Below are 26875 nucleotides of genomic sequence, written 5' to 3' on the forward strand. Positions count from 1 at the left end.
ATAGTCTGACGCTTGTGTGTAATTTAGTCAGAAAATAAGCAATTTAATCAGCAAAGATTTCCAGGCTGATCAGAAAATTGAACTAGTAAATTGTTAAGTCAGTTAAATACGTAAAATTGTAATGGGAAAATACATTGCTAGTGTGACCTTATCTCCTTGAATTGATCGTTAATTCCAAAACACTTGAATGATGTGATGAGGGAATATATTCAGAAAAATCAAAGGACAATCTGAACACTAAAAAAAGTTCCTCTTCTAAACCAGTCAATTAAAAGAACTGATTCGAATTGCAAAACACTTTTATGAAATGATGAAATGGAATATTAAATGAATGTAAAAGGAAGTTAGGAAGGACAATAAACAATGAAAATAAATGCAGATAAATTTGCATATAATGTTAACAGGCACCCTAAGACAATTAAAAAGCATGTGCAGTTTTTATAGTGCTGCCCACATTGGAAAGGTGGAAGTGGAAGAATCAAAGATAAGTTATATCTTATTATACAAGTTGTATAATACAAAGATTAAGATAAGATGATTAAATAGTGTATGTGTTTCCTGGGGAACTACCGTTGAACTTAGAAGATAACATAAAGAGTTTTCAAACCCTGCCTTGTGTTATATATTCTCCGCTGGAATTGCTTTGTGTTCTTAATTTTTCTTTTTTTTTTTTTAATATGTTGCACCTTTATATTAGCTGTGCCAGGGTACAATTTTAAAGATAAAAGAAAATTACTTACAGGCCCAGACAGATCAGTAGGCGTTTTGGGTCAGTGACAACTTGGAAGTGTGCTGGGGGGTGTCCACTCCCTGGGATAGAAGCTCAGACTCCAGGCTGTGGGAAGGCCTGACGTGTGAATTAACTGTGTTGGTACAAACCCTCTTCCAACTTAAAAAATTTAAGCCACTGTAGGAGGCCCATACCAAGTTTAGATCTCTGACAAGTTCTCTCACAGAAAGTATGTGATTTAGAAGATTAAAACCTCAAGGAGAAACAGTGTTCAGCAAATGGAGGTTACAAGGAACCACACAAGAAGCTTTATGATTGTTTTGTGCCTCACAAAAACAAAGCAATGCCACGAGCACACTAATGAAACCTAATATCTGACACATCAGGAATAAAAGGTGCTCACAGGATTAATTTTTCTTGTACCTTGCTGTGTATGCTCAAAGGTCTCCACTCTACAGAGCTTCAAGGGGATTATGTTTCTTCTTCCAAGACCATGTGAACCTTGAGTTTTATTTTTCTTCTATTGACATGGGCGATAGTAGTTTGTTTTCGCATCTTTGATTCTTGATCCCAATCTGCAAGCTGTTTTAATGTACAATAATTTTGATAACTAATAAAAGTTTAAGTTCTGAATTATTTTTATTGTTAAATAAAATATTGTTAATTGAAGATAAATAAAGATAATTGGCCACTTCTGTAGCCAAGTAGATATATCTTTTATTTTTATTTTTATTTTGTTTATTTATTTATTTAAAAAAATTTTTAATGTTTATTTATTCTTGACAGAGAGAGAGAGAGAGAGAGAGACAGAGCATGAGCAGGGGAGGGGCAGAGAGAGAGGGAAACACAGAATCCGAAGCAGGCTCCAGGCTCTGAGCTGTCAGCACAGAGCCCGACGCGGGGCTGGAACTCATGGACTGTGAGATCATGACCCGAGCTGAAGTCGGACGCTCAACTGACTGAGCCACTGAGGCACCCCAATATATCTTTTTTTTTTTTTTTTTTTTTTTACTTTTGAGAGAGAGATAGTGTGAGAGTGTGAGCGGGGAGGGGCAGAGAGAGAGGGAGACACAGAATCCAAACCTCTGAGCTATTAGCACAGAGCCTGACATGGGGCTCGACCCCACGAACTGTGACATCATGACCTGAGCCGACTGAGCCACCCAGGTGCTCCCCCTAGTAGATATATCTTAATTTTCTCTAAATGTTGATCTAGTCTTAAACTCTTTTGCTGATAACTTCACCCCGAAGTTCAGGCCATTAGATTTCACTCAAATCTCAACTGCCTTTTTTACACAGGGCACCATCCAAATGGACCTCAGGGGCCTGTAATTTCTTCTACTTTTTAAGTTTCCTGTCTTTTTGCTAATATGCCATCCTCCTTAAATCAGTTTTCTATTGGCAACCCCCATTTCCCTCTTTTTTATTATTTCTTTATGTATTTATTTATAGTTCTTTTATTTTTATTTTTAACTTTTTTTTTTTTTTTTTTTTTTTTTTTTTTTTTTTTTTTTTTTTTTTTTATTTATTTATTTTTTTAATATATGAAATTTACTGTCAAATTGGTTTCCATACAACACCCAGTGCTCATCCCAAAAGGTGCCCTCCTCAATACCCATCACCCACCCTGCCCTCCCTCCCACCCTGCCCTCCCTCCCACCCCCCATCAACCCTCAGTTTGTTCTCAGTTTTTAACAGTCTCTAATGCTTTGGCTCTCTCCCGCTCTAACCTCTTTTTTTTTTTTTTTTTTTTTCCTTCCCCTCCCCCATGGGTTTCTGTTATGTTTCTCAGGATCCACCTAAGAGTGAAACCATATGGTATCTGTCTTTCTCTGTATGGCTTATTTCACTTAGCATCACACTCTCCAGTTCCATCCATGTTGCTACAAAAGGCCATATTTCATTTTTTCTCATTGCCACGTAGTATTCCATTGTGTATATAAACCACAATTTCTTTATCCATTCATCAGTTGATGGACATTTAGGCTCTTTCCATAATTTGGCTATTGTTGAGAGTGCCGCTATAAACATTGGGGTACAGGTGCCCCTATGCATCAGTACTCCTGTATCCCTTGGATAAATTCCTAGCAGTGCTATTGCTGGGTCATAGGGTAGGTCTATTTTTAATTTTCTGAGGAACCTCCACACTGCTTTCCAGAGCGGCTGCACCAATTTGCATTCCCACCAACAGTGCAAGAGGGTTCCTGTTTCTCCACATCCTCTCCAGCATCTATAGTCTCCTGATTTCTTCATTTTGGCCACTCTGACTGGCGTGAGGTGGTATCTGAGTGTGGTTTTGATTTGTATTTCCCTGATAAGGAGCGACGTTGAACATCTTTTCATGTGCCTGTTGGCCATCCGGATGTCTTCTTTAGAGAAGTGTCTATTCATGTTTTCTGCCCATTTCTTCACTGGGTTATTTGTTTTTCGGGTGTGGAGTTTGATGAGCTCTTTATAGATTTTGGATACTAGCCCTTTGTCCGATGTGTCATTTGCAAATATCTTTTCCCATTCCGTTGGTTGCCTTTTAGTTTTGTTGGTTGTTTCCTTTGCTGTGCAGAAGCTTTTTATCTTCATAAGGTCCCAGTAATTCACTTTTGCTTTTAATTCCTTTGCCTTTGGGGATGTGCCGAGTAAGAGATTGCTACGGCTGAGGTCAGAGAGGTCTTTTCCTGCTTTCTCCTCTAAGGTTTTGATGGTTTCCTGTCTCACATTCAGGTCCTTTATCCATTTTGAGTTTATTTTTGTGAATGGTGTGAGAAAGTGGTCTAGTTTCAACCTTCTGCATGTTGCTGTCCAGTTCTCCCAGCACCATTTGTTAAAGAGACTGTCTTTTTTCCATTGGATGTTCTTTCCTGCTTTGTCAAAGATGAGTTGGCCATACGTTTGTGGGTCTAGTTCTGGGGTTTCTATTCTATTCCATTGGTCTATGTGTCTGTTTTTATGCCAATACCATGCTGTCTTGATGATGACAGCTTTGTAGTAGAGGCTAAAGTCTGGGATTGTGATGCCTCCTGCTTTGGTCTTCTTCTTCAAAATTACTTTGGCTATTCGGGGCCTTTTGTGGTTCCATATGAATTTTAGGATTGCTTGTTCTAGTTTCGAGAAGAATGCTGGTGCAATTTTGATTGGGATTGCATTGAATGTGTAGATAGCTTTGGGTAGTATTGACATTTTGACAATATTTATTCTTCCAATCCATGAGCAGGGAATGTCTTTCCATTTCTTTATATCTTCTTCAATTACCTGCATAAGCTTTCTATAGTTTTCAGCATACAGATCTTTTACATCTTTGGTTAGATTTATTCCTAGGTATTTTATGCTTCTTGGTGCAATTGTGAATGGGATCAGTTTCTTCATTTGTCTTTCTGTTGCTTCATTGTTAGTGTATAAGAATGCAACTGATTTCTGCACATTGATTTTGTATCCTGCAACTTTGCTGAATTCATGTATCAGTTCTAGCAGACTTTTGGTGGAGTCTGTCGGATTTTCCATGTATAATATCATGTCATCTGCAAAAAGCGAAAGCTTGACTTCATCTTTGCCAATTTTGATGCCTTTGATTTCCTTTTGTTGTCTGATTGCTGATGCTAGAACTTCCAGCACTATATTAAACAGCAGCGGTGACAGTGGGCATCCCTGTCGTGTTCCTGATCTCAGGGAAAAAGCTCTCAGTTTTTCCCCGTTGAGGATGATGTTAGCTGTGGGCTTTTCATAAATGGCCTTTATGATCTTTAAGTATGTTCCTTCTATCCCGACTTTCTCAAGGGTTTTTATTAAGAAAGGGTGCTGGATTTTGTCAAAGGCCTTTTCTGCATCGATTGACAGGATCATATGGTTCTTCTCTTTTTTTTTGTTAATGTGATGTATCACGTTGATCGATTTGCGAATGTTGAACCAGCCCTGCATCCCAGGAATGAATCCCACTTGATCATGGTGAATAATTCTTTTTATATGCTGTTGAATTCGATTTGCTAGTATCTTATTAAGAATTTTTGCATCCATATTCATCAGGGATATTGGCCTGTAGTTCTCTTTTTTTACTGGGTCTCTGTCTGGTTTAGGAATCAAAGTAATACTGGCTTCATAGAATGAGTCTGGAAGTTTTCCTTCCCTTTCTATTTCTTGGAATAGCTTGAGAAGGATAGGTATTATCTCTGCTTTAAATGTCTGGTAGAACTCCCCTGGGAAGCCATCTGGTCCTGGACTCTTATTTGTTGGGAGATTTTTGATAACCGATTCAATTTCTTCGCTGGTTATGGGTCTGTTCAAGCTTTCTATTTCCTCCTGATTGAGTTTTGGAAGAGTGTGGGTGTTTAGAAATTTGTCCATTTCTTCCAGGTTGTCCAATTTGCTGGCATATAATTTTTCATAGTATTCCCTGATAATTGTTTGTATCTCTGAGGGATTGGTTGTAATCATTCCATTTTCATTCATGATTTTATCTATTTGGGTCATCTCCCTTTTCTTTTTGAGAAGCCTGGCTAGAGGTTTGTCAATTTTGTTTATTTTTTCAAAAAACCAACTCTTGGTTTCGTTGATCTGCTCTACAGTTTTTTTAGATTCTATATTGTTTATTTCTGCTCTGATCTTTATGATTTCTCTTCTTCTGCTGGGTTTAGGCTGCCTTTGCTGTTCTGCTTCTATTTCCTTTAGGTGTGCTGTTAGATTTTGTATTTGGGATTTTTCTTGTTTCTTGAGATAGGCCTGGATTGCAATGTATTTTCCTCTCAGGACTGCCTTCGCTGCATCCCAAAGCGTTTGGATTGTTGTATTTTCATTTTCGTTTGTTTCCATATATGTTTTAATTTCTTCTCTAATTGCCTGGTTGACCCACTCATTCGTTAGTAGGGTGTTCTTTAACCTCCATGCTTTTGGAGGTTTTCCAGACTTTTTCCTGTGGTTGATTTCAAGCTTCATAGCATTGTGGTCTGAAAGTATGCATGGTATAATTTCAATTCTTGTAAACTTATGAAGGGCTGTTTTGTGACCCAGTATATGATCTATCTTGGAGAATGTTCCATGTGCACTCGAGAAGAAAGTATATTCTGTTGCTTTGGGATGCAGAGTTCTAAATATATCTGTCAAATCCATCTGATCCAATGTATCATTCAGGGCCCTTGTTTCTTTATTGACTGTGTGTCTAGATGATCTATCCATTTCTGTAAGTGGGGTGTTAAAGTCCCCTGCAATGACCACATTCTTATCAATAAGGTTGCTTATGTTTATGAGTAATTGTTTTATATATCTGGGGGCTCGGGTATTTGGCGCATAGACATTTATAATAGTTAGCTCTTCCTGGTGGATAGACCCTGTGATTATTATATAATGCCCTTCTTCATCTCTTGTTACAGCCTTTAATTTAAAGTCTAGTTTGTCTGATATAAGTATGGCTACTCCAGCTTTCTTTTGGCTTCCAGGAGCATGATAAATAGTTCTCCATCCCCTCACTCTCAATCTAAAGGTGTCCTCAGATCTAAAATGAGTCTCTTGTAGACAGCAAATAGATGGGTCTTGTTTTTTTATCCATTCTGATACCCTATGTCTTTTAGTTGGCGCATTTAATCCATTTACATTCAGTGTTATTATAGAAAGATACGGGTTTAGAGTCATTGTGATGTCTGTATGTTTTATGCTTGTAGTGATGTCTCTGGTACTTTGTCTCACAGGATCCCCCTTAGGATCTCTTGTAGGGCTGGTTTCGTGGTGACAAATTCCTTCAGTTTTTGTTTGTTTGGGAAGACCTTTATCTCTCCTTCTATTCTAAATGACAGACTTGCTGGATAAAGGATTCTCGGCTGCATATTTTTTCTGTTTAGCACACTGTAGATATCGTGCCAAGCCTTTCTGGCCTGCCAAGTTTCAAAGGAGAGATCAGTCACGAGTCTTATAGGTCTCCCTTTATATGTGAGGGCACGTTTATCCCTTGCTGCTTTCAGAATTTTCTCTTTATCCTTGTATTTTGCCAGTTTCACTATGATATGTCGTGCAGAAGATCGATTCAAGTTACGTCTGAAGGGAGTTCTCTGTGCCTCTTGGATTTCAATGCCTTTTTCCTTCCCCAGTTCAGGGAAGTTCTCAGCTATAATTTGTTCAAGTACCCCTTCAGCACCCTTCCCTCTCTCTTCCTCCTCTGGGATACCAATTATGCGTATATTATTTTTTTTTAGTGTATCACTTAGTTCTCTAATTTTCCCCTCATACTCCTGGATTTTTTTCTCTCTCTTTCTTTCAGCTTCCTCTTTCTCCATAACTTTATCTTCTAGTTCACCTATTCTCTCCTCTGCCTCTTCAAGCCGAGCCATCGTGGATTCCATTTTGTTTTGCAATTCGTTTAAAGCGTTTTTCAACTCCTCGTGACTGTTCCTTAGTCCCTCGATCTTTGTGGCAAGAGATTCTCTGCTGTCCTGTATACTGTTTTCAAGCCCAGCGATTAATTTTATGACTATTATTCTAAATTCACTTTCTGTTATATTATTTAAATCCTTTTTGATCAGTTCGTTAGCTGTTGTTATTTCCTGGAGATTCTTCTGAGGGGAATTCTTCCGTTTGGTCATTTTGGAGAGTCCCTGGCGTGGTGAGGACCTGCAGTGCACTTCCCCTGTGCTGTGGTGTATAACTGGAGTTAGTGGGCGGGGCCGCAGTCCGACCCGATGTCTGCCCCCAGCCCACTGCTGGGGCCACAGTCAGACTGGTGTGTGCCTTCTCTTCCCCTCTCCTAGGGGTGGGATTCACTGTGGGGTGGCGTGTCCCGTCTGGGCTACTTGCACACTGCCAGGCTTGTGTTGCTGGGGATCTGGCGTATTAGCTGGGGTGGGTAGGCAAGGTGCACGGGGGCTGGAGGGGCAGGCTTAGCTCGCTTCTCCTTAGGTGATCCACTTCAGGAGGAGCCCTGTGGCAGCGGGAGGGAGTCAGATCCGCTGCCGGAGGTTTGGCTCCGCAGAAGCACAGAGTTGGGTGTTTGCGCGGAGCGAGCAAGTTCTCTGGCAGGAACTGGTTCCCTTTGGGATTTTGGCTGGGGGATGGGCGAGGGAGATGGCGCTGGCGAGCGCCTTTGTTCCCTGCCAAGCTGAGCTCTGCCGTCCGGGGGCTCAGCAGCTCTCCCTCCCTTTGTCCTCCAGCCTTCCCGCTTTCCGAGCAGAGCTGTTAACTTCTGACCTCCCAGACGCTAAATCGCGCTTGCTATCGGAACACAGTCTGTCCGGCCCCTCCGCTTTTGCCAGCCAGACTCGGGGGCTCTGCTTGGCCGGCGAGCCGCCCCTCCGCCCCGGCTCCCTCCCGCCAGTCCGTGGAGCGCGCACCGCCTCGCCGCCCTTCCTACCCTCTTCCGTGGGCCTCTCGTCTGCGCTTGACTCCGGAGACTCCCTTCTGCTAATCCTCTGGCGGTTTTCTGGGTTCTTTAGGCAGGTGTAGGTGGAATCTAAGTGATCGGCAGGACGCGCTGTGAGCCCTGCATCCTCCTACGCCGCCATCTTCCCTAGGAAAATTATTCTATTTTTAACTTTTTTAAAGTTTATTTGTTTTGAGAGAGACAGAGAGAAACGTAAGTGGGGGAGAGGCAGAGAGAGAGGAAGAGAGAGAATCCCAAGCAAGCTCCACACTCAGCACATAGCCCAAAGCGGGGCTCAATCCCATAAAATGTGAGATCACAGCCTGAGTTGTGCTGAGATCACAAGAGTTTCCAGGTCCAGCATGGAGCTTAACGTGGGGCTCAATCCCACAACTCAGAGATCATGACCTGAACGGAATTCAAGAGTCACACGCTCACTTAAGCCACCCAGGTGCCCCCCCTCTTTTTTTAATTACCACATACAGTAAAACCTTGCTTTGTGAGCATAATTTGTTCTGGAATCATGCTTGTAATTCAAAGCACTTGCATGTTTAAGTGAATTTCAAGAACCATCAGCTCAGTTGTGATCATGTGACATTCAGCATCGCATATTACTCATATTGCAAGACATCATTCGTTTATCACGTTAAAATTTATTAGAAATGTTTGCTCGTCCTGTGGAACTCTCACAGTGTTACGGAACCAGGCCGGAACGCTGGCAGAAAAACCAAGCGGCACTCAGAGATCTTGGTGGATCAGAGGTTTATTTAACCCCAGCGGGCTCAGAGGAGACCATTTCTCCAAAGATCTGAGCGCCGGATGCAAGTGGGGAGGGTTATTTATAGTTGTCAGCCTCCATATCTGTGGGAGTTTTCATGTGCTTGGCAAACAGGGCAAGAAGAACCCAGAAGAGGGGTCTCTAAGCTAGAGACCAGAGCTTGTTTTAGTCCCATTGGCCATCTTTGGCACAGTATTTTATTCATTTCTCCAACATTCTCCCCTTTGATGTCTTTTAAAAAAAACTTTTAGTAGGTATCACCTTTCAGTTTTACACGTTGGTATTCTTGAAGGCTGAGTGCAGTAGTTTGGCGAGCAACAGCATTTTCAATAAAACATACCATGGCATTCAATATACAGGGGCCGATGGATACAAGTAAAATTATGGAGAGGAGGGGCCCCGCCAGGGCAGGAAGCCAGGATGCCCAATCTGTGAGATCCCATCCTTTCCATTGATTGATACTTTTCTGTTGTCTACCTTGAATTCTATCCTTGAGTCTTTTAACCTTAGTTGTAACTATTTTTGACTGGTTTATGAAATAGCAACATTTCTCCCCCAGAAAGATACAAGTCCCTCCTTTTTCTGAAGTGAGGAGGTCGAGGGTTCGCCTATTTTGGAGGGACACTGCTGCCAGGGAGTTTATTTGGCTTTGTAGGGTTCCCAGGGAGTCTGCCATCCGTTCCATGTCCAGTTCATTGGTACAATCTCCATTAGCCCAACAGCAAGAAGCAAGATCAGGGCAATGACGCCAGTAAGGGGCAAGGGCTGGCAGAGTTGCATCCGAACCCCTGGTCCTGGTCCGCAAGTTGATTCCTCAAGCTTCTGTCGTGCGCAGACCAGCCAGCTTCCAGGGTGTGGCTGGAGCAGGGCTGGAGATCTCAGGGGCCAGTGTCCTTTTGAGGGTCAGTTTAAGCGGGTTGATTGGATCTGGATTGCTTTGCCAGGTTGTGGGTTCCTCTGAGTTGGCTTTCTTAACTCTGGAGTGATGGACCCATGGGGTGATACCTGAAACTGAATCCTCTATTTGGTTGTATATCTGTAAAGTCCACCTCCAAGTCTTCGAAAGGGGCGGGTTTCTGGTAACTGTCAGATCAGGTTTAGGGAAGATATGGTTTGCATATTTAGAGATCCATCCTGTTTTCCAGTTGTTTAAATAATCATATGCCTATGGGGTCTTATTATTATCCCCACAGAATAACAAGCACAGAAGATTGTCTATACATGAAACACTATGACAATTTTTCTGACGTTTACCTCAAGTTGTCTAGTTTAGGCAAACAACAAACATTTAAAGACAATCAATAGAATTTCACATCCATAACGGTGCATTGCTGAAACATAGTTTTTCTCTCTAAAAACCCCTCTTTCCAGAGATAGCCAAATTGAGACCAATGCGTTTGTAGAACAAGTCAGTCTTAACAAACCTGGCCTAATAATTTACATAAGCTCCTCAAGAATAGCGACTGATCATGAAGATCTTTTAAAGTTTGCTTTGCTGGAACTTTTATAAGGAATCTCCCAGTTGAACTTTTAGTAGCCTTTTTCAGGCCAGAAGCCAAGCCAAATACTTGCCATCAAACAGGCCTACAATACCTGTAGAATTGGGTGAATTCCTCTTTATGAGGTCCCCAAAATATCCTGAGGTTCCTGCACCTGCCAGGAAGTGACCTGCTTTACTCACCTGGTGAGACTGCTGGGAACTCTGTAAGCGAGGTACCAGGCCACCATTTCCAAGGGGCTTTATGGCTCCATGTTTTATAAAGCCAACCTTAGTTCCTTAAAGCTGTCTGGTCATATCTGAGTCTATGAATGTCACTCTCATAGTCTCCCCAAAACCCCTTCTTTACTCTGTCCTGACCCCGTAATGTTCCCGTGAGTCAGAGTTGCAAAGACATACAGAGGGATAGGGGTGCCCCCTCTGATGAGGAGACCAGTCAGATGCCCGTCTGGCCATGTCCCAAAGGAACTTAAGTGACACTTAGCCCTAGCGGTCTCAGCTTTGTGACCTAAAGATCGGAAACTCTCCCGATGCAGCCATAGACTTTGTGCCATTCACCACGGAATCTCAGACAGTCCCACTCAAACTCCATGGGCTTTCAGGGACCTTAAGCGTGCCCCCCTGTGGAGCCACAGAATCAAACTCGTCAGGCAAGCTAGACAGAGTCACACGTTCACACTCACATACACACCAGAGGTTATTACATTCCCTCCCACAGAATTCCTACCTGTGAGACTTCTGAAGTCTCAGGGAGTGATCAGGTGCCCCTTCCACTCTTGTGAGTGCACCTGGCTAGATCAGGCCCCAGCCTTACCAGTTCCGACGTTGGGTCCAGGTCCTCACCTGCCAAGTCTCCTCGAGTCCAGTGGGAATGGCAGACTGGGGGATGGCCTCAGGTAACCGAGTGGGAGACTGCTGAAATTCAGGCAGGGCGCTCCTTCTCCCTTGAGATTCCTCATTCTGTCACCACCTCGCCGTTCTCCCAAACCGGTGGCAACAGCGTGGTTGGGTTTCCTGGTTGGTCGGTAACCAAATATGTTACGGAACCAGGCTGGAATGCTGGTGGAAAAACCAAGAGGCACTGGGAGATCTTGGTGGATCAGAGATTTATTTAACATCGGCGGTCTCAGAGGAGACTGTTTCTCCAAGGATCGAGCGCCGAATGCAAGTGGGGAGGGTAATTTATAGTTGTCAGCCTCCATATCTGTGGGGGTTTTTGCACACACGGCAAACAGGGCAAGAAGAACCCAGAAGAGGGGTCTCTAAGCTAGAGACCACAGCTTGTTTTAGTCCTGTTGGCTATCTTTGGCTCAGTATTTTATTCATTTCTCCAACAGCAGAACAAGTTCCTCGTGGTCCAAGGTTTTACTGTATTTTCAGTTCTCAATGGCCAACAACGAAGTGTTCAAAGTTTAGGAAGTAGTATCCATAAATAAAGCTATGTGCGTAATAGATTTTCTCATAAGGGTATTTCAGGTGGAGAATCATTACCTGCTATAAGTAAATAGCCCATGGTTGCCTGTGAAACTCAAGCGATTGAAGTTTCCAGGACTCAAGGGCAGGTGTGTAATAGCTGAAACACAGATTCAGGCCCTGGACACCAATGAACAGAAATGTTCAAAACACTTGTCAGCAGGTGACAACAGTTTTCAGCGGACCAAGCTGTATTTTGCACTGTTCAAATCCCTAAATTTTAAACACTTCTGCAGAGCTCTAAAATGAAATATCTGAAGGCAGCCCAGACTTTATAGTATTTCGTATGTGATTCTAAAAGCCTTCCAAAAGAGCCACATGGGCAGTTCATTTCTTTTTTCTTATAATAGTAATAGTAATAATAATAATAATAAATTAAGGTTGAACCCCGCCCCAGAGAAGAACTACTTCTGGCTTAACATCTTTTTGGCCCAATGCCCCAACAGCTTAGTTACCAGACAAGTCTAGAAGAACATTTCTAGATGACATTTCTAACTGAAGATCTGGACCATGGGGGAGAGGGGGAGGGAAGAGGGCATTGTTTTCCTTTTGACTGGAAATCTAGTGTGTTTACAACTAAAACAAAAGCACGGAGCCACTGTACCTAGATTCCAAACTCTTTTCAAGATAAGACAGCAACCTCCCAAAGTGAGTCATTGGCTGCATTTGTAAAGCTGTGAAGGTGGGGCACCCACTATTGTAAAACAGGACTTTAGATTTGTTACCATACCCATGATGTTAAAAAGAAAAGGTACAAAAAAAAAAAAAAAAAAAATTAGGTTGCAAAGCAAAATCTGACTCCAGAATTTTGGCAAGGTTTCTTGCCTTGACTGCAAACATTTCAAGGAGAGGGTAGCCTCTTTTTCCAATCTCATCTTTTCAAAGAAGCAAATTCAAGCAGAAGAATTCGCACTGATCTCCCCCCTGATAGGACCCAAAGAGCAAAATGGGACTGTGTAACGCAGTGATGGAAAGAGGAGGAAACTACTGTTTTCCTGAAGCTAATCTGAGGGTTGTCATGGTAACTCACCAGGGTACAGACTATTGTAGCTTCAGGGTATAATTTTGGTTTACATTCTTAAAAGAGGATATCACGTGCTTGCATTAAGAGTTACAGAAGAATCTTTTGGAAGTGGACAGCACTGATTTAAGATTTGGGTTTGGGCCTTTGAGAGAGTAGGTGTTTAGGGAGAAAACAACAGAAATACGTCAATTGGTAAATCTTGCTAAATCAGGGGGGCTGGGTGAGAGGAGAGACCCAGAGAAACAAAGACTCATACTAGATAGTACAACTAAAAGAAAGAATCTGAAGTAAAAAACAACTGGAGCCATTTGGTAATTTAAATATGCACATTGGTCTAAGAATTGAAGCTTTAAGAGAAATTTCTCTCTGCTATTAGCTTCTCTGTTATCTTGGTATTAAATACGAAAGACTCTATTTTGATGCATTTGATCCTGCTGTTTTCCTATATTTTCATTCTGAAACCATTCCTTTTCTGTATTAATAACCTTATACAGGGTTTCCCCTTCTTACAGAAAAGCATAAATGACATAAGGTTTCATTGTAGCAGTTACTTTCAGAACAATTACTTCTGGTAGAAGCTTAACTATATGGAATTCTGCAACTAAATTTTTATCTAAGTTTTCATTTGACTGTGGTAGTCCCTAAGCCTATCTCTCTGGCTTCTTAGATTGCAGAACTATATCCTTGAGGAACAGGGCTCTGTACCAACAGGCACTCCTTCCCGAAGCTTTAGCTTTATGAGAAAATTTTGGGGAAAAGAGGCTATAGAATAGACCGCCAAATTCAAAACAACATTTCAGACAAAATAGAATGAGAAAGACCTATCCCGTTTGGGGCAGGACAGCTTTGTCTCACCTATGCCAAAGTCCTCGATCCTGCATGATTTTTAGTATTAGTACTTTTTGGAAAACTGAGAAGCCGTGATTCCAACAGTCAGTCTCTTAGGGATTTCTGAGGATGAATCCAAACAGTGCAATGTGCAAGTTACCCCAAATTACTATTTAATTATTTACACCTGTTTTGGGGCATTGTGCCTTGTCTTTTTTACAGCAATTATAAGGTGTTATGTGGGCTAGTGTGATTCCAAGTCAGAGGTCAACAATCCACTCTCTATATGCCAATATCCACCACCTGTTTTTCTACCACCTGCAAGCAAAGAATGATTTTTACATTTCTCAATGGTTGAAAGAAAATCAAAAGAAGAATATCCATGGCATGAAAATTACATGAAATTCAATTTCAGCCGCAAATGAAGTTTTATTGGAACACAGCCACACATTTGTTTATGCATTGTCTGGGGCTGCTTTCATGCTGTAAAAGTAGCGTCAACTAGGTGCCACAGAGACCATATGACCTAAAATAGTTACTTCTTGACCCTTTATGGAAAATTGTAGCCAGTCTCTACTCTAAGTCATGATCCTCACGATTATTGCAGCCTGGGTTATCTAAATGTAAAACCTCAATCAAATTATATTAATACTCCACTAATGACAGTGTTCTAATGAGAGTTCATTGTTCTGCAGTAGGTGCCTAAAAATGTGGAGGCCAGATAACTCGATGTTAAGACTAACAAAAAGACAAGATACACAAAGAAAAACAAGGGATATGGTAATACTTCCAAGTAATCTCTTCCAAAGAAAATGGAAAACTTTTCAATGATATTTGCTGTTAGGTTTCCTTTTACATAACAGAAATCAAAATGTCCTAGTTTCAACCCCCTGGAAACTGGACACCCCCACCTGATCAGCAATTTTCTTTCAGAGAAATTAATGATCAATGTGTGCTAGTTCAAATTCTGACCTTATTTGTCAAACTGTCTGTGGTTTAACGCGCTGGGGAAAATGGCAAAAGGAAGGAAGCATTTAGATATGTGTCTTTGAAACTTCATTCATCTTGAATTAATTGAAGAAGCCATAAGAATAGTTTTCTGGGGGTGCCTGGGTAGCTCAATCAGTTAAGCATCTGACTTGATTTCAGCTCAGCATTCTCTGTCTCTCCCTCTCTCTGCCCTCCCATGTAGATTCTCTCTTACTCTCTCTCAAAATGAATAAATAAACTTAAAAAAAAAAAAAAAGAATAGTGTTCTGGGCTTGCTTTAAAAAGAGGAAAGGTGTTATTGTTGTTGTTTTTTTAATTAAAAGTCTAGTTATGCTTTTAATTTAGCCAAGTTTCTTGTCTCCCTATTTAAGTCTGAGACTGTAGTACTTTTTCTTGGGTCCTAGCAAATCTTTTTTAAAAAAGAGAAAAATTGGATTAACAATTGTACCGTTGCCTTATCGGAGTCCTTCTCCATCTTTCTGCTGATGTACATGGGTTGTGCCCAAGGTTGTACATAATTCCAGGATCCACTGACTACAATGCAATCACACTCCAGCTTGTGGAATGGAATGCCAGTAAATCCAAGAAAGCTATGAATCCACTCTCGTGAATATTTTAAGTAAACTTCAGGACATTTATGCCAATTAGGACTTGCGAACAGCAAGTTGGTTGAGACACATCTCACACAACTAGTCACAACACCTCAGTTGAACAAGAGCTATGGCCTGAGAACACATCTTCAGTGACAGAGCCAAAATATTGGGTGTGTTGGCGCTTCAGCTTCTGGAAAGCATTCTCTGGGCAGCAATCTGGGTAACAGTGGATCTGACTCTCATGGTACTTCTGGCAGAAGAGGCTCCTGGAAGTTGAATGTTAACGGTCTCTCACAGCCTCACATTTGACTCCACTTCTGGCACACCTCACCCTTTTCTAACCTGTTGCCCATCAGTTCAGTGAGCTGTTCTGTTCAGTCCCTTTGGACTCAGGTACAGGTAAGGGATCATCTCCCCTCTGTACGTCAAGCTGCCAAAGGTTCTCAGAAACCTCAGGAACAGCTGGTATTTTGTTGCACTGGAATTACTTATTTCTGTGCATGCTTGGCAGTATTTTCAAGAATGTGCTTGTTTTTCACTGGACACGAATGGCTCTCTTCCAAGGTCAGACCTTCTCAGAGTCTTGCCCTCAAGTATTCAGGACAGCAGTATTTCAGGAATAAGCATCCATCAAAATCATTCTGTTTGAGGAAATATCATTTGATACACAGTACCTCCTTTTAACCAGTTTAAGAAATAGAGGGAAAAGTTCTGGTACAATGCATCTAGGTTAAAAGAATACCTACACTTAAGGAGAAAATGAAATTTCCTAAGTCAACAACATACTGTCTTTTAGATATCTTCTCTCTTAGGACAGCTTGTGGCTTCATCAGACGTGAGTAGCAGAGGTAGGTCAGCTGGGGCATGTCAGCAGTAATGTGGTGCTAGGCAAGTTAGGATAATTGCTATGAATCTCCAGGGAATCTTCATTCCCCAGAGCTTGTAGGTTTAACTGCAAAGGGGAACGCCAAGGAACACAGTTCTAGTACTGAGGTAGGAAAAAAAATGGTCCCTTGAATATCAATTTGGTGGCTGGCTGTGCGTTCTCCAGAAACAAGTCTACTCTGAATATAAGGCTGATTGCAAAAACTGAGATTTAATTAACACCAGATCCCTAGATAATGCATGCATATACATTCTGGAGGTGGCCTATGCTATTCGGCAGCCACAAACTCAATGCTAAGGCTGTCTGCAGAGCCCTGTCCATCTGGTTGGACTTTTCTCTTTATTCTGCCTCCTGATAAAAAGATAAAGCTTTTCCTTTCTTGCTATAAACAGTTCTTCCATCATGACTTTTGAACAATACTCTTTCTCTTGGCTTGCTTTTTCTTAATGTCTTAATTGCTTTATACCGAGGGGCACCTGGGTGCCTGTCTGTTGAGCATCCAACTTCTGCTTAGGTCATGATCTCACGGTTGGTGAGTTCAAGCCCCACATCATTCTCTGTGCTGTCAGCACAGAGCCTGCTTTGGATCCTCTGTCCCTCTCTCTCTGCCTCTCTCCTGCTTACGCTATCTTTCTCAAAAATAAATAAACCCTAAAAGAAAATTAAATGCTTCATACCGAAATCATTTTTTTCATTTTCACGTTTGATTTTTTTGTTTGCTTTTCCCGTCTTATTTTCTTTAGTAATTATGTAACTTCAATTTTTTTTTAATTTTTTTTTAACGTTTATTTATTTTTGAGACAGAGAGAGAGCATGAACGGAGGAGGGTCAGAGAGAGGGAGACACAGAATCTGAAACAGGCTCCAGGCTCTGAGCTGTCAGCACAACGCCTGACGCGGGACTCGAACTCATGGACCACGAGATCATGACCTGAGCTGAAGTCGGCCGCTTAACCGACTGAGCCACCCAGGCGCCCCTGTAACTTCAATTTTAAATGTGAAAATGCTGGTGCTTTCACACATTCTTTTTCAAAAGAAGTGATAGGAGTTGATGGATTTCCTTAGCATGTCGGAAACTGACTTAGCAACATGTTTTTTAAAAATCTACCTTTGATTACACTGGATTTTTCATGTCATTTATATAGCTTCTATTTTTTTCAGCTGTATTGAAGCATAATCTACATACAATAAAACTTAATAATTTTAAGTGTACATTTGGAAGGGTTTTAACAAATGTATAATGGTCCGTAACCACTACCAAAATCAACATACAGAATACTTCCATCACCCCCCGCCCAAGGACTTCCTTCCTGCCCCTCTGCTGTTAATCCTCTGCTCCCCCCTCCCTTAGTCCCTGAAAGGCCCACTCATCTTTCTGTCGCTAGAGTCTGACTTTTTAGAATTTCATATAAATGGATCATTTTGTGTGTATTCTTTTGTCTTTGGCTTCTTTCACTCAGCAAAATGCTTTTGAGATTTTCCATGGCCAGTGACTTTTTCTTTTTCATTATTACACATATCCGTAGTTTATTCTTTTGTTGTGAAATACTTTTCCACTGTACAAGTCTACCATCTATCAGTGGATCAGTTGATGGACATTTGGGTTGTTTTCATTTTTTTGCCTATTACAAACAAGCTTCTATGAACATCGTCTATGCACAAGTCTTTGTGTGAATATGTTTTTGTTTTCTTTCGGTAGATACCAAAGAGAGGGAGTGCTGGATCATGTGGCAAATGTATGTTTCATTTTTTTAAGGAACTGTAAACAGTTTTCCAAAGTGACTCTATCATGTTGCATTCCCACTAGCAGTGTATAAGGGGCTCACTTGTTTCACAGAATCACCAAAACTTGATACCAAATCATCACTATTTTAAGTTTTAGTCATCATATAGTGGTGATTTATGTGATTTTAATTTATATTAACCTAATGAGTAATGTTGTTTACTTCATCTAAAAAGATTTTTGGTTTCATTCATTTTTCTTTTTCTGTTGTCCATTTTCTGATTCACTCACTTCTACTCTTTATCTTTTTTCCTTTTCCTGTTTTACTTTGGTTTGATTTGTTCTTTTTTCTTTTATTTGAACACTTTTATGATCTTATTCTTAATTCTGTTTTCTTTTCTTTCTTTCTTTCTTTCTTTCTTATTAAGAATGTAGGCATTGACCCTTTTTTTTGATCCTTAATTCTTAAATTTTTTTTTTTAACGTTTATTTATTTTTGAGACAGAGAGAGACAGAGCATGAATGGGGGAGGGACAGAGAGAGAGGGAGACACAGAATCGGAAGCAGGCTCCAGGCTCCGAGCCATCAGCCCAGAGCCCGACGTGGGGCTCGAACTCACGGACCGCGAGATCGTGACCTGAGCCGAAGTCGGACGCTTAACCGACTGAGCCATCCAGGTGCCCCGATCCTTAATTCTTAATATGGTTGCTTAATATGAAACTCTTACATCATTCATTTTATTTATTTATTTTTTTAGAGTCATCTTCACACCTGATGTGGGGCTCTCACAACTCCCAGATCAAAAGTCACATTCCTTACTGATTGAGCAACCCCTCTTTGATTTTAGATCTTTCTTCTCTTCTCATATAAGCATTTAGTATCATAAATTTCTCATCAAACTCTACTTTAGTTGTATTACATACATTTTGCTGTGTTGCGTGTTTTTTTTAAAAAATGCTTATTTATGTATTTATTTTTTTGAGAGAAAGAGCATGAGCAGGGGAGGGGCAGAGAGAGGGAGAGAGACAATCGAAGCAGGTCCCCAGCTATTGGCACAGAGCCCAACTTGGGGCTTGATCCCATGAACCATGAGATCCTGACCTGAGTGGAAATCAAGAGTCGGATACTTAACCGACTGAGCCACCCAGCTGCCCTGTTGTGTTTTAATTTTTATTGACTTCAAAATATTTTCCTTTTTTTTTACCCTGGGTTATTTGGAAGTATGTTGCTTAATCCAACTATTTGAGAATTTTCAAAGTATCTAGAAGATGACTGATTTTGGTCATAGACAGTTTTTTTAAATTTTCAATATCATTAAATTTATTGAGATTTATTTTAAACCTAATCTGATGTATCTTGAATGTTCCATGCATAGTGGGAAAAAAATGTGGATTCTGTTATTTCTGGATGGAGTGCTCTGTATATGGTAATTAAGTCAAATTGGCTGATGGACTGACAGTTTCTGTTTATTACTGTATCCCAAGTACTTGAACTGTCAGTTCTCTATAAATACTTGTTGTATGAATGAATGAATGAATGAATGAATGAATACATGATCTATAGCATGACTATGATTATTATTTTTATCCCCCCCCCCCCCTTGGAATTCTAAACAGTGGCCTGGCTGAAAAATAATCTCAAATCTAATCAGTGTATCTATTTCTCTAGCAACCGGACAGTCACATCTGAGCAGTAAGTTGAAAGTCCATTCAGATTGCACGGCCTCCCTTTTGCGTCAATTCTAGATCTATCACTGCAAGGTTTGCTGTGTACAGTTTTCCTGGTTACTTAAACTTCAAGAGATTGCTGATCATTTCTTTGTACATGCAAACCGCCTTTCATTAATGTTCTGGAAGAAAATACCCAGCAGAAAAGAACTTAAATACATGTAAGGAGAGTTCAGCACACATTTGATTTCATGGTGGACAGCTGAGGATGGGTAAGGGAGGGGGCCAGAGGTAAGGGAGATCATGGCACTGAAGTTTTTCTAACGGAAGTACATTCTTTAGTGATTACAATTTTTATTTATTGATTATTATTTTTTTAGAGAAAGAGAGAGAGAATGAGCAGGAGAAAGGGGCAGAGGGAAAGAGAGAGAATCATCAGTGGGGCTGGGTCCCACAACCCTGGGATCATGACCTGAGCTGAAATCAAGAGTTGGACGCTCAACCAACTGAGTCACCCATGTGCCCCAATAATTACAATTTTTTAATGTACTTTGTCTTCACAAAAGTTTTGTTTCTTTGCATGAATCTTTCACTTATTTATTTTTTCATTATTTATTTGAGAGAGAGAGCGAGAGAGCACACAAGTTAGGAAGAAGGGTAGAGGGGGAGAGAGAATGTTAAGCAGGCTCAATGCTCAGCACAGAGCCCAACTTGGGAGGTCATGATCTGAGCTGAAAACAAGAGTCAGACACTCAACTAATTGATCCTCCCAGGTGCCTCTTTGTATGAATCTTTTAAAAGAGATGTCGGCGATGTTTGTGGCCCAGGAATAAAAATGGCAGTACTTGCAATCAAGATTATAAATCTTTTTAGAATAGCCTCACCATACCACCCCCCCCAAAAGTTATATTTCATGTTTATTTCTTTTCAAAATTCAGGCAATCAACATTAGTTTGTGACTTTTAGAACACCCTGTGAAATTGCTATAGATAAACTGCATGCCAGAAAACCAGGATGTCTGGATTAGGATTGTAACTGTTTTGTGACTGTGAAACCTATTAACGAGAGTTCTGATTTGTATAGTCTCCAAAAGTGATGAGAGCATTATATTTTCCTAAATTAATGCATCTAAGTCCACATAAAATTTGTGCACTATTAACGTCCATCTCTACTCCTGTCATTTCAGTTCTTTTTCTTCTTTTTCTTTAACTGCCTCCAAGGAAACCTTGATAGAAATCAAGTCTGGCCAGTTTTGTTAGTTCTTGCCTCAAGTATAAGTGCTATCTTTAAAATCAGAGTTCTGCTTGCTAGTCTCAAGTGTTGCTAATTAGGCCAAAACATGTCTTAGCCTGAGAATTTCTCTGCATAATTTTAAGTTTTAATATGTAAGAAAGCTAGCCAAAAGAATATTATATGTGGATTTTTGGGGGGTTAAACCTATTGAAACCAATTTAACACAATTCGCTATAAAAACTTCCCTCTACCCTCTGAAATATTTTAATTAGGTACAGCTTTGAGTATGCAAACATTAACTTGACATATTCTTGTCTTTAGCTCATGGTTTCCTACATTTTCCCTTTGACTATTTTTTTCTTACATTACTCCCACAAAGGGATTCTTTGTGGCTTATTTTCAGAAAATCAGGAAGAATGATTCTGCTCTGGTAGGAAGGAGAATCATTCTGAATCCAACAAGAACTGCTTAGTTTTGAGAGCCTGAGAAGGTGGCCATTAGTCATGACTTTGGGGACCAGCACTGCCCCGTGGGAGCAGTTACTGGAAGAAGTGGCTTGTGTGAGGACTTAGGCAGTGGGGGCCTGAGCTGCTGTTCCCCCATCTCTAGGACCCCCAAAGCTTCACTCAGCTGGAAAGCCCTACTGCTTCCCCTGAAAAGTGGTAATAAATCACGGTGCAGCTCTACAGCCGTATGAGTCCTCTGTGTCACCTATACTTAGGGATTAAGCTGGGTTGTTCCTGGATGGCACCTTGAGTCCCTAGTGCCAGTCTGCTTTTGAAATAACCTTTCACTGACTTCTAAGTGTGCTTTTATTCTGAGGCTGCATAGGGCCACTAGCTACTTCTGGTTGTGTTGAGTAGAAAAGGCACCCCTTCCTCGGAGGTAGGTAAATGCAGCCCTGCGCCAGGACACTCCGCTTGCCCAGCGTTTTTATATAGGTACAACCTGCACAAGTGTTTATGTGGCCGCCCGGCCACTACATCTGTGACCATGACCCTAGGATCACCTGGCAGGAAGTAGTCTGTCCTGAATGTCTTTTGAAATCCCCTCTGGGTTGTGACAGCTAGAACGACAGGGGAGTTAAAAGACAAATAAGGCTGGCAATTGTCACAAGTTGCTGCAGAGAAAGGCCATAAGGTGTGGACTGAAACCATTCTGCTGTTTCTTATCTTTTGTCTCCCTTCCTCACAGAGGGCTTTCCCTGTCAACCCATTGAGAGTGGAGTGCCATGCTTTTCTTCCAACAAGTGATAATCATTGTATTTGTGTGTTTACTTGTTCATTACCTATCTTTTCGACTATCTTTTCGAGGTGTTGGCCAATACACCATATCACATAGCTACTAGACACAGAGTTGGCACTTAATAAACACTTGAATGAAGAAATGTCTTTAGTAACCTCCGACAGTGGCAAGGATGAGAGATATGAAGGTGATCTCAAATAACAGGGAGACAGGGGGCGCCTGGGTAGCTCAGTCCGTTAAGCGTCCTATTCTTGATTTTGGCTCAGGTGGTGGTCTCATGGTTTGTGAGATCGAGCCCCATGTTAGGTGTGGATCCTGGTTGAGGTTCTCTCTCTCCTCTCTCTCTGCCCCTCCCCCTCCCCCTGCACACTCTCTCAAAATAAGTAAATAAACATTAAAGAATAAATAAAATAACAAGTGGACAGGGTGGACAGCAGCCCTTGATCAGGAGATACCATTGATTTGATTTCCCTTACTGCAGGGACTTTCCTTGACTCTCCTCTTTTTACAGATAAGAGAGGCTGGGCAGTTGATGTTTCATTGTTTGTTTTTAGCTGACATTCACCGAGAAGGCCAGGCACTGTACTAAGGGTTTTGTTTACACACATTATGTCATCCGACCTGTACAACAATCATTCTACGAAGTCCGTGTAATTATTATTCCATTTCAAATGTAAGGAAACTGAGATCTACATGGGGGATGATGGTAGGTAGTTCTATAGCTAACATAATAAATGACAACGTCAGGAGTTGAACTCATCTATCTGACCCCGACTATCCAACTCTTCAACGTTATTTTTTCCCACTTGTACTTTTTAAAAATGTGTTTATTTTAGGTAGGCTCCACATCCAATGACAACGTGGGGCTTGAACTCATGACTCTGCGATCAAGGCTCTGACTGAGCCGGCCAGATGCCCCTTCCTTCCCACTCTTAAACATTATTAAACATGCCTTTATCTTGAACACAGAGAGGCAGGAGAAGGTGCACAGTGCGAGCCCCTATCACAAACTCCCCTGGCCTTGGTCTCATGGCCCAATCTACATTTGGTCTTCCTAGACAGTGGAGGATTTCCAATCCTGCCTGTGTCCTAACCTAGTAAATTACAGTCTTCATATTCCATTATCTCATTTTGCTTCCTTGGTGCTTACTGTCCACACTGTGGGCAGAGAGCTGTCTACCTCATGGTTTCCACATCCCTAGCTAGATACAGACTGTTTCCCACTCTCAGCAAGGCAAAGTGAGGACAGGTCATTTGGCTCAGCAGCAAGCAACATTCAGTCTCTGGTGGGATTCTTTCCCCCAAAGTTTTAATGATGTCCTAAAATAGCAAGCTTTTGAACCTCGTTCAGTTCAGAGACTTCTATTATTGGTGTCTCAGAGCCCTGGCAGTTAGGGAATATCTGCAACTCACAGAAAAAATCATAGGCAACTGCCCCTTGAACCTAGTATCAAGAGATGTTTAAAAAAAAAAAAAGTTTATTAAATTTTCTCATCCCAAATGATAAAAAAAAAAATTATGACCAATTTTATAGCTATGCTACATATTTACTCACTGAGTAGAACACTATGGTAACCATTTAAGGTAATATATGGCATTTCAATACATGCAAATTACATTGTGACTCAGAATTCTTCATTTAAACACACGTGTTCAAGGCCTTGGTGAAAGGAAAGAAATAAAGATGCCTAAGTTGACTCCAAGAGGTTAAAAATCTAATTGTAATTATTTATAACCAGACGCCGATAAATGGGTTATTTTGGTCTTTTAAAAATCCTCATATCCCTTTAGAAACTGATCTGACACTCCAGCCTCCTACCAACAGGACACACATGTGCTTTCATTTCTTTGCCTCAGCTGCTGCTGCTTTGGTAGATCACACCTTGCATATGCAAGAACAGAGTAGGATACGAGGACCACAGCAGTTACTGGTTCCCCCCCTCTTTCTCTCCCTCCCCTGACCCAGCCCAGTTTTGTGGATGAAAAAAATTGAGGCAAGTCCATCTGTGGCTTTTCCAGATCTAAATGTGGGGTAACACAGAGACATATAATCCAGTGATTGAGCAAATATTTTCTGATCCCGTACACGGCACGGATATGGCTGAAGATAAGCTCAAGTTTAAGATGCATTTTATTTTGTGAACTTGTGAAAGTCGCACAAAATATATTAACATATATTAATTACCCTTGATTATTATCCATGCTGGGCAGAAAGTATTTAAAATCACAAAAACATTTCTGCCTGCATCTTGAGGCTTATACCAGCAAACATTAAGAATCGTTCATCATGACCTCTTTCAGGAAAGAAAAAAAGCATTAAAATGTTTTATGCTGCAATTAAAAGTCCACCATGTTACTTTTCTTTATGTTTTTTTTTTCTTTTTTTTTTTTTTTTTTTGGTCACCACTATACCTTAATAGCAAAGGTGTCAATTGAGATAAATTTTTACTACATGCTAGAAAAGGGGAGCCTGAGTAAGTCCAAGCAATTTATTTCAATCCAGCAAACATTCTTCAGAAGCCTAGGACCAGTCTAGGTGCTACAGGCAGAGAGTACAAAAAGAAGCAGAATCCTAATGGAGAAATGAGACAATACAGAAATAGTGATGTTATAGAGTAGGGCAATTATTAAATGAGATTTGCAGCTAGGGGAAGGAGAATGGAAATATTTGAGAAGTTGGTGATAAGAGAGGGGTAGATGTATGATATGATTTCAATTAAGAATTACTCCAGGGTCGCTTGGTGGCTCAAGTCGGTTGAGCGTTTGACTTTGGCTCAGGCCATGATCTTACGGTTCCTGTGTTCAAGCCCCGCGACAGGCTCTGTGCTGACAGCTTGGATCCTGCTTCGGATTTTATGTCTCTTTCTCTCTCTCTCATTTCCCCACTTGTGCTCTGTCTCTCTTTCTCTCAAAAATAAATAAAACATTTTAAGAAATTGAAAAAAAAAAAGAATTACTCCGAAAAAAAAAAAAGAAAAAAAAAAATCACTCCAGACCATGACCTCCTCGAAGGTGACACATACAGTTGGATCTAGCCTCGCTGGTTTCTGTTTGGCCATTACTTCTCCCCCACTCACACCTTTCTCTTTCATCACCCTTCCCATGCCCAGAGAAGAAAGAAATGGAAGGGCGAATACTTTTCTTTCTCTTCAAATGTAAACTGTATTTTCCATCTAGGGACAATAAGATAGAGGCATATACTTTGGTAGGATGAGGCAGAACGTAAGCTGTGAAAAAATACAAACCTTTCCAGATTTTAAAGGGATAACTCATGGGAATGAACACATTAGAAGGGGAAAAGACAGGATGTGTGTGTTGCCAGTTTACCACAGTCGTGGTGTTATGATAGGATCTGTCCAAAAGACCTTGTTTTATTTATTTAATCAAGTAATCACACTCTCTCTGACACTTTTGGATGGCAAGAGCAAAAATAAAGGTACCCATGAAGTCAGACCTGCAGTTGCCAGGAAGTAGTAAAGAATGCCAGTTGAATCTCTGCTACCTGTGTAAGTCCTAAGGGAAAGATGAGCTCATGGAAGCATATATAGATCATCACAAGGCAGAATTAAAATACATTAAGTATGGCAGTCGGATATAAACCCCTGAGGGTTATGCAACATAAAAAGAATAGTTGAAGTACAACCTAAAGCTTTAAAAGGGGGAAACCTAAGATCCTCACTGGCTGGGGAAAACAGTTACTACACATTCATCAAGGGAAAGACCTTATATAAAGCTTGGGATTTGAAAACCCTAGCACTCCAACTGATCTAAGTGAATGTAAATTTAGGAGGAGGGACTTGTTTTATTTTTGCGTTTGTGGTCTCCACAGCCTCTGGACGGACCTGACAGGCTTCTAGAATTTATCTGAATTGGATTGAGCTGAAATAAAGAGGGAAGGATCCCAAATCATCTACTGAAATCTTCTTTAAAGGGTAAGTTTCATTTATTTACCATTTAAAAAAAATGGTATAGTTACTTAGCAAAGTGTATGCTATTGGCTAGACAGACATTTACTTTAATATTTCATTTTTGGGTAACAGTGTCTTCAGTAGTACTGGGATCAGTACATGAGTGACAGATATGCTCCCCTCACCCCCCCTCCCCAACCAGGAAGCTTCACATTCTGGGAGTGTGCCATGCCATAAACCTTTGGTGTATTCATGAATTGACATCACCAGGGAACTTAATGGGGACTAAAAGTAAAAACTAAAGACTTTAAAATAGAATAAAGCGGATACCAGTCAAAAGGAAGAAATGTATAAATTCATACAAAGGAATAAAAAACGTGAATTAAAATCAAAAGAATGCTGACATTATGGAAAGCATTAAAAATGGAGAAGCAGGTATAGGAGGGAGATTTACTTGCAAAGACATTACTTTAAGGACATAATGTGGGCAAGGGATTTTATGCAGGAATGCATTAGAGATTGCTGTCAAAAATAACCCAAAATGACTGAAAAGAGGTATTTGGCTAAAAAAAAAATGAGCCAATGTAGACATTCCTTTTGGCAGACAATGGCTCTCAAAAATGCACGGAGAGCCACAAAAATAAACAGTAAACATTTTGGAATAATGAAGAAAACATTTATAGTGCATAGGTATATATAATTAAAATTTCAGGAATGTCCATTAACTGTAATAAGTAACACGAAGAAAATAAGGGAGACAAATCTAGAAAGAAAGAAATAACTGTGTTTTTTTTTTTTTTTCTTATAATCTCAGAAACGGACCTAACCAGACATGTTGAGAGTTAGTAGAGACTAAATGATTACTTACGGGTGTGTTTAGGTTCACAGGGAAACTCATCCTAGAGAATTCTGAAGCAGAAACACAACAGCCACAAACTGGAAAACCTGAGTAACTCTACCTGGAAGCCAA

General features: G+C 40.7%; 1 protein-coding gene across 1 annotated transcript in view; it reads left to right on the top strand.

Annotated features, from left to right (window-relative positions):
* The window catches only part of SLC39A10 (solute carrier family 39 member 10), a 151141-nt gene that overhangs the window by 10942 nt on the left and 113324 nt on the right, over nt 1–26875 (top strand). The window contains exon 2 of the mRNA XM_042949528.1: nt 25827–25929. The gene's annotated coding sequence lies outside the window, so the exon portion shown is untranslated. The remainder of the gene's footprint in view (nt 1–25826; nt 25930–26875) is intronic.

This window comes from Panthera leo, chromosome C1 (assembly GCF_018350215.1).
Source record: "Panthera leo isolate Ple1 chromosome C1, P.leo_Ple1_pat1.1, whole genome shotgun sequence".
In the NCBI taxonomy this organism is placed as follows: Eukaryota; Metazoa; Chordata; class Mammalia; order Carnivora; family Felidae; genus Panthera; species Panthera leo.